Below are 8,522 nucleotides of genomic sequence, written 5' to 3'. Positions count from 1 at the left end.
AAAGGGCCAGATAGTAAATATTCTAGGCTTGCAGGCCACTTGGTCTCTGTCACAGCCAATCAACTCTGCTGTTGTAGCACAAAACAGCCAGAGACAGTGCATAAACATGGGAATGGCAGAATTCCAAGAAGATGTTATTTGCAAAAACAGGTGGCCAGCCTGAGGGCTGCAGTTTGCCAACCTCTGGTCTAGATAGGGAACAATATTACTTTTGTTTTAAAGAGAATTTGGGTTTATCAACAATATCAGCAGTAGTTTATACTTATTGCCAAGTAATACATGGAACAGAACATCAATCACCCAACTGCTAATGTGATCAGCAAACCAGTCAATTCAGTGTGAGTAGACAGAATTCTGGATTTTGATCCTCACAGCACCTACAAGAGGCCCAAGGTGGGCAGCCAGTATACCACCGTATCTATGAGATCCTATGGCTACAACTGAGTAGATGTAAGAATGAGCTCTCAGAACCCAGAAGTCACCATATTGGCACCACTAAAAAAATGGCAGAGTTTGGAATAAAACTTGAGAGAATGTCAGTCAGTACAAAATCATCCCAACAATCAGTAAAATCCTCTAATGGGTGGTGACAAAAATTCAATAACATGTTTGGAGAAGAAAGATATCAAGTATAAGAAGTGGCAAACCAAATTCTGGTCCCCAAAGGGGCCTTAATACTAATTCTAGAAACTAATGATTAAAATAAAATGGTGAAACAAAACGTGAGGGCATTAGTATAATTTGTCCCTCAGTTTAATGAAAGGTATGGAAGGTATTGATAGTCACAAAAGGATAACTGCAAGCTAACTCCCAAAGTGCAGTTAAGAATCATAACATTAATTAGATCAGCCATCTGCAGAAATGATACAAACCAAGAAATGTATGGTATCAGTTTTAGGAATAATCCAAATCTAACCTAGGTGATCTAGACAGTGAGTGGGACATAGCTCTTTTAGCTCTTTTTTTTTTTTTTTTAAACATCTTTATTGGAGTATAATTGCTTTACAATGGTGTGTTAGTTTCTGCTTCATAACAAAGTGAATCAGCTATACATATACATATATCACCATATCTCCTCCCTCCTGCGTCTCCCTCCCACTCCTCTAGGTGGTCACAAAGCACCAAGCTGCTCTCCCTGTGCTATTTGGCTGCTTCCCACCAGCTATCTATTTTACATTTGGTAGTATATATAAGTCCATGCCACTCTCTCACTTCGTCTCAGCTTACCCTTCCCCCTCCCCGTGTCCTCAAGTCCATTTTCTACATCTGCGTCTTTATTCCTGTCCTGCCTCTAGGTTCTTCAGAACATTTTTATTTATTTATTTACTTTAGATTCCATATATATGTGTTAGCATACGGTATTTGTTTTTCTCTTTCTGACTTACTTCACTCTGTATGACAGACTCTAGGTCCATCCACCTCACTGGAAATAACTCAATTTCGTTTCTTTTTATGGCTGAGTAATATTCCATTGTATATATGTGCCACATCTTCTTTATTTATTCATCTGTCAATGGACACTTAGGTTGCTCCCATGTCCTGGCTATTGTAAATAGAGCTGCAATGAACATTGTGGTACATGATTCTTTTTGAGTTACGGTTTTCTCAGGGTGTAGGACATAGTTCTTGATGAAATCAATTGTAGAGACTGATAAAATGACCTGATTAGGTGAGAGCCCTGATATGGTAAGAGTGCAGCTTCCATTTACTTGCTACAGAACACTTACTACATGCCAGAAGCTTTACACACATGATTTCATTTATTCCTCCCAATAGTCATATGAAGAAATATTATTTATGGATGAGAAAATTAAAGCTTAGAGAGGTTAACTTGCCTAAAGTTAATAGTAGGGGGCAGAGCTGTAATTCAAACCCAGACCAGGACTCTACAACTAATTGTGTTTTCCAGCAGATCATCTGTAGAACTCTATTCTGCAAAATGTTCTATGGGCAAATCAGTTGGGAAATTCTGAGTGTTTACTGTACTCTAGGACTTCTCTGAGCCTCTACTATAAATTTAAAGACCAGGGAAAATAGCAACTGGATTGACTGGCCTTTCTAGACCATCTCTTTACTTGTCCTTCCTCTTTCTAACTGTACAAAGTGAATAATTAACAGAAAATAATACTTCCAGGATGTGAACTAGATATGGTAGGAGCATGTAATTAGGGTGCTAAAAAATGCTTGGATTTGAGGCTCAGTATTTAAAAATGAATGTTTGTATGTAAAAACAAAAGTAAAAATGGGGTTTTTTAAAAATTAAACTTAAAGGAGTACATTGGCTGGACTTCCCTCGTGGTGCGGTGGTTAAGATTCCGCCTGCAGGGGACATGGGTTCGAGCCCTGGTCCAGGAAGATCCCACATGCCATGGAGCAACTAGGCCTGTGCGCCACAGCTACTGAGCCTGTGCTCTAGTGCCTGCGAGCCACAACTACTAAGCCTATGTGCCACAACTACTGAAGCCTGCACGCCTAGAGCCCGTGCTCTGCAACAAGAGAAGCTACCGCAATGAGAAGCCCGCACACCACAACAAAGAGTAGCCCCCGCTCGCCACAACTAGAGAAAGCCAGCGCTCAGTGATGAAGACCCAACACAGCCAAAAATAAATAAATTAATTAATTAATTAATTTAAAAAAAAGAAATACATTGGATAATAATTACAGTAAAGAGTATGCGCTAAGAATAGGAGTAAAAGCTGGCTCCCCTTGGTGGTTTGGCTCATAGAAGCTCTTAGTTGTAAACAAGCAGAAGATGCAATCTCTGACATAATTTAAACTGGGTAAAGCATTTAAAAAAAAAAAAAAAGGTTTGATGCTCTCCAGTTAGATTCCAGGAAAATGAGCACTCTCATACCTTAGTGGGAGAATAAATTGCAATGACTTTCTGGAGGTCTGGCTTAGCAAAATGATTTCTAATTAAAATATGTATTCTAGGGACTTCCCTGGTGGTCCAGTGGTTAAGACTCCACTCCCAATGCAGGGGGCCCGGGTTCAATCTCTGGTCAGGGAACTAAATCCTGCATGCCGCAACTAAAAGAGCCTGCATGCTGCAACTAAGACCCGGCACAACCAAATAAATAATTTTTTTTTTTAAATGTGTATTCTACTTAACCAAGAAATTTCTCCTTTTGGAATGATCTAAGGAGATAATCCCATAGGTACACACACATAAGTAAAAGCATATTCATCACAGTATTGTTTATAATAGTGACAAAGTGGAAACTACTTATTACAGTCAATCAGTAAAGGACTAGTTTGATAAATACATTGAAATATATGCAGCCAATAAAATAGATAATGATGAAAATCTATGTCTATGGACACAGAAAAAAAGAAATTCCAAGACATTTTGTTAAGTGATTAAAAGCGGGATTTATTTATTTCTTCATTTAACAGATGTTTCTTGAGGGCCCACATATGTCAGGCCTTCCTGTAGTCATGGGGGATACAGCAATGAGCAAAAAAGAAAAGAAATTGTTGCCTTTCTAGAGCTGATATTCTAGTGGCAAATGAAAGATAATAAAACGTGAAATAAATTATGTAGCATATAAAGTGTGTACAGTACTATAAATGTGTATTTGTATTGAAAAATATCTGTTCATAATGGTTGGATGGTGGGGATTTTTATCTTCCATTTCATACGTTTTCTTTTTTTTTTTTTCTTGAAATGTTTTGAATTCCTTTTAAATCAGAAGACATCAATGAATTTCTATTTTGACAAAACATAAAATGACAAAATTTTATTTTAAAGAGTGTCTGGATAAATGATATTTGCTGTTTCCTTCCCTCAGAGAAATTGAAACATCAACAACTGTGAAATGGGAGAAATTTTTTGACATTAAAAATAAGTGCTCAAATGTAAATCAAAACCACAATGATGTGGAGCAATAGGAACTCTCATTCATTGCTGGTGAGAATGCAAAATGGTACAGCCACTTTGGAAGGCAGGTTGAAGTTTCTTACGAAACTAAACATACTCTCACCATATGATCCAGCAATCACACTCCTGGGATCTACTCCAATGAGTTGAAAATGTTATGTCCACACAAAAACCTGCTCGAGGATATTTAGAGCAGCTTTATTCATAATTAACAGAACTTGGAAGCATCAAGATGTCCTTCAGTAGGTGAATGGATAAATAAACTGTGGCACATCCAGACACAGGAATATTATTCACTACTAAAAAGAAAGCAGGGGCTTCCCTGGTGGCGCAGTGGTTAAGAATCCGCCTGCCAGTGCAGGGGACACAGGTTCGAGCCCTGGTCCGGGAAGATCCCACATGCCGTGGAGCAACTAAGCCCTTGTGCCACAACTACTAAGCCTACACTCTAGAGCCCGCAAGCCACAACTACTGAGTCCATGTGCCACAACTGCTGAAGCCCACGTGCCTAGAGCCTGTGCTTGACAACAAGAGAAGCCACCGCAATGAGAAGCCTGCACACCGCAGCAAAGAGTAGACCCCGCTCGACGCAACTAGAGAAAAGCCCGTGTGCAGCAACGAAGACCCAATGCAGCCAAAAATTAATTAATTAATTAATTTAAAAAAGAAGAAATCAGCTATCAAACCATAAAAAGACATGAAGGAACCTTAAATGCATGTGACTAAGTGAAAGAAGCCAGTCTTAAAAGGTTACATACTATACAATGCAAACTATATGACATTCTGGAAAAGGCAAAACTACGGGGGCAATAAAAAGATCAGTGATTGCCAGGGATTGGAGGGTGGGGAGGGATGAATAAGTGGAGCACAGAGGATTTTTAGGACAGTGATTCTGTCCTGTATGATACTATAATGATGGATACACGACATTATGTATTTGTCTAAACTTAGAGAACGTACAACACAAAAAGTGAACTCTAATGTAAACTATGGACTTTGGGGGTTAATGATATGTCATTGTATCAATAGGTTCATCAGTTTTAACACATGTGCCACTCTAGTTGGGAGTGTGCTAGCGGGGAAGGCTATGCATGAGTAGGTGTAGGGGATATACGGAACTCTCTGTACATTCTGCTCAATTTTTCTGTAAACCTTAATTACTCTAAAAAATAAAGTCTGTTTAGTTTAAAAAACACACACACAGTGATATGCCACTTCACATCCATTAGGACGGCCACTATCAAAAAGTGTTGGTGAAGGAAGTGGAGAAATTGGAACACTTGTGAGCAGTTGGTGGGAATATAAAATGGTGCAGCCGCTGTGGAAAACAGTGTGGCAGTTCCTGAAAAAGTTAAAAATAGAATTACCATGTGGTCCAGCAATTTCACTTCTGAGTATATACCCAAAAGAATTGAAAGCAGGGTCTTGAAGAGGTGTTCGTACATGCATATTTATGGCAGCATTATTCACAGTAGCCAAGAAGTGGAAAAAACCCAACTGTCTTTCAACGGATGACTGGATAAACAAAATGTGGTACATACATACAATGGAATATTACTCAGCCTTAGAAAGAAAGGACATTCTGACACATGCTACTACACCATGGATGAACCTTGAGGACATTATGCTAAGTGAAATAAGCCAGTCACAAAAAGACATATACTGTATGATTCCACTTATATGAGGTACCCAGGATTGTCAAATCCAGACAGAAAGCAGAATGGTGGCTGTAAAGAGGCATAGGGAGTTGTAGTTTAATGGGTACAGAGTTTCAGTTTTGCAAGATGAAATCATTCTGAAGATTGTTTGCACAACAAAGTGAATATACTTATTAACACTGAAATGAACACTTAAAATTGTTAAGATGGTAAATTTTATGTTATGTGTATTTTACCACAATTAAAAATAAAATAGAAAATAAAAGAACTAAGGATGTTATGAAACACAGACACCAAAAAGGGAAAATATTTGATTAAACTCCAATAAGGCAAATGCTACCAGACAAAACCAAAAGTCAAATAAATGTTAAACTGGTGGGAAAATAATTGCAACCCTTGTGATAAACAAAAGGTTAATGGTATCACTAATGAAATATACCAAGAACTCTTAAAACTCAAGAAGATAAAGGCAAACCATCCAATAGAAAAATAGACAAAGACATGAGCCAGCCATTCTCAGAGAAGGACCCCACCCCAAAAAAGTTTAATAAATGCCAAACATATTCATTCTCATGAGTTACCAAATAATTTAAATTTTTAACTTTAAAACAAGAAGATGCTAAGTTTCTCCTTTTGGATTAGGAAATGTTTAAAAGATGGCTAATTGCCACATGGTTCTTTTGGGCACAAAGAGAGCCAGAGAAGCAAAGATGCTCAGTTGACCAACTGTCCACCGAAACAAACATCTTAAGATGCAAACACCTGTTTCCACATTTTCCTTTTAAAAAAAAACAAAACCATTGAATGCATTTCTTTTATAATTGGGAGGAAAAAACTAAACCAATTCTTATGTGGTGAGTCACACGAAAATTAGCATGTTTCCAAAGGTAATAAACAAATGTAATGGACCAAAAAAAAACCATTGACGCTCAGGGTCTGAAAGAGTGTGAAGAAGGAAGTGGTCTCATACACTATTGGCAAGAGTATAAACTAATACAACCTTTTTGGAGGACAATTTGGCCATTTCCATCAATATTTCAAATGTTCGTGCTTGATCAGACAATTACACTTTAGGAAAGTTACCATGTAGATATACTCACACACACACAGAAAGGCACAATATATAAAGTTTTATTAACTGCAGCAATGTTTGCATAAGTGAAAAATTGGAAATGACTCAAGAGCCCATCAATAGAATATTGGTTAAAAATTTTATGGTATATCCCTACTATGGAAAATGTTAGGGTTTAAAAAATTATACGAACTTATTTGGACAGCCATCCAAGAGTATTATTAAGAGAACATGGGAAGTTTCAGAACAGTTGTAAAAACATATGTTATAATCCTGTTTTTATGAAATAATATACAAATTACTTCAAAAAATCTGGGAAAAATCTGAAAGAATACACATCATACTGAAAGCATATCTGAGCCATCTCTGACTCAGGTCTGTATGAAATTGTTAGAAACAGTACACAATTTTGTATTCTTTGAATTTTTTGCATTATTTTTGAAACCAGGAAAAAAAACAAAGAAATAACTGTTTAAGGGTGGGATTCCTCATACTATAAAAAACTGAGTACCTCTGGCACCTGGTTTAGCCTCCGGCCTCCTCCACCTCTTTCTCTCTATCAAAGTCAAGGCAGACTCCACCTCCCTAAGCATTTCCTAAGGGCTTCAGTTTATTCAGATAGCCTTCCTCTGTGATCTCTGGACTGTTTGGACCCTGAACCACAGCCAGTTCCCTTTGATTATAGGCTCTTTATTGTTTATAAGCTGACTGTGCCAACCAAGGTGTGAACATTCACCCTGGCCACAGTGCAGAATGATTAGAAGAGAATGGAGTCTCCCAAGGAGGGGGACTAGCGGGTAGCACACGACCTGGGCACTGGCTCTCAGCTGCCCCGCCCAGTTGGGACTGACAGCACTGTGTCCCTGCTGGACATTTCCCACCTCATCTGCTGCCCTGCATGCCCCCCACCATCCACAGCGAGGGCTTTTTTAGGGACCAGAAAGACTCAGGGAAGCTTCCCAGGGGGCCTGGAATTTAGACTTGGTACTAAGCACTCAGGCCAGTGGTCAAAAGATTAGTAAGTATACCTCATGATGGCTACAGTGTCCCTTCTCTACAGGGGCTATCCCAAACCTCCATGAAAAGCCTTCCCTACTTCTTTCCTCTGGGTTCTCTAAGCAGCGGCCGCTCCTTACCCATACCTTTGCCTGACTCAGTCCTTAGTTAATGGGCAAGACAGACCTACACCGAGCCATTGTGTCCTGACACCCAAGCCCACTGAGAACTCCACGCAGTATCTCCAAAGTGGGTGCAATTGCGCCTGGTCTGGTGCAAGCCCAGGACAGCTAAAAGCCGAAGGGAAATGCCATCCATACCTGGGAAAGCAATCCCATGTGCCCTCCTCACCTGTTTCCCCTCACACAAGCTCCTAACCCCTGGGCTGAGTCCCCTGGGGGCCCAGGACAGCATAAGCAGGTATTCAATGCACGATTCTTCTGGTGAAGGGTAGGTATCCTGGACACCTGGGTGGGAGGGGAGAGGTTTGTAAAACACAGATGGCTGAGTCCTACCCCCAGGGTTTCTGATTCAATCCATCTGGGTGAAACCTGAGGATCTGCATTTCTAACACGTTCCAGATCATACAGTCGCTGCCTTCCAGTTGGCCTGGGGACCGTACTTTGGGAACTGCTGGGTTTGAAGATGGGGTGGAGTCAGGAAGACCAGTCAGGAAGCTGTGCTGGACAAGCCAGAGCCAGAAGCAGAGCAGGGCCAGCAGGGATGGCAGGGAGGATGCAGAGCATTTCTGAGGGGAAAGGCACCAGAAAGGTGTCCAGGTGGGTGTGGGCACGAGGTGAGAGTGAGGGGTCTAGACAACTCAGGTTTCTAGCTTGAAGGACCGAGGGGAAGGACTCTGAAGTAGGGAACCCAGGAGGCACAGCAGCATCGAGGGTAGGGGACGAGGATTCTGTTT

The sequence above is a fragment of the Balaenoptera borealis genome, assembly GCF_965194805.1.
Source record: "Balaenoptera borealis genome assembly, chromosome: 15".
NCBI classification, from domain to species: Eukaryota; Metazoa; Chordata; class Mammalia; order Artiodactyla; family Balaenopteridae; genus Balaenoptera; species Balaenoptera borealis.
This window is presented reverse-complemented; position numbering follows the sequence as displayed.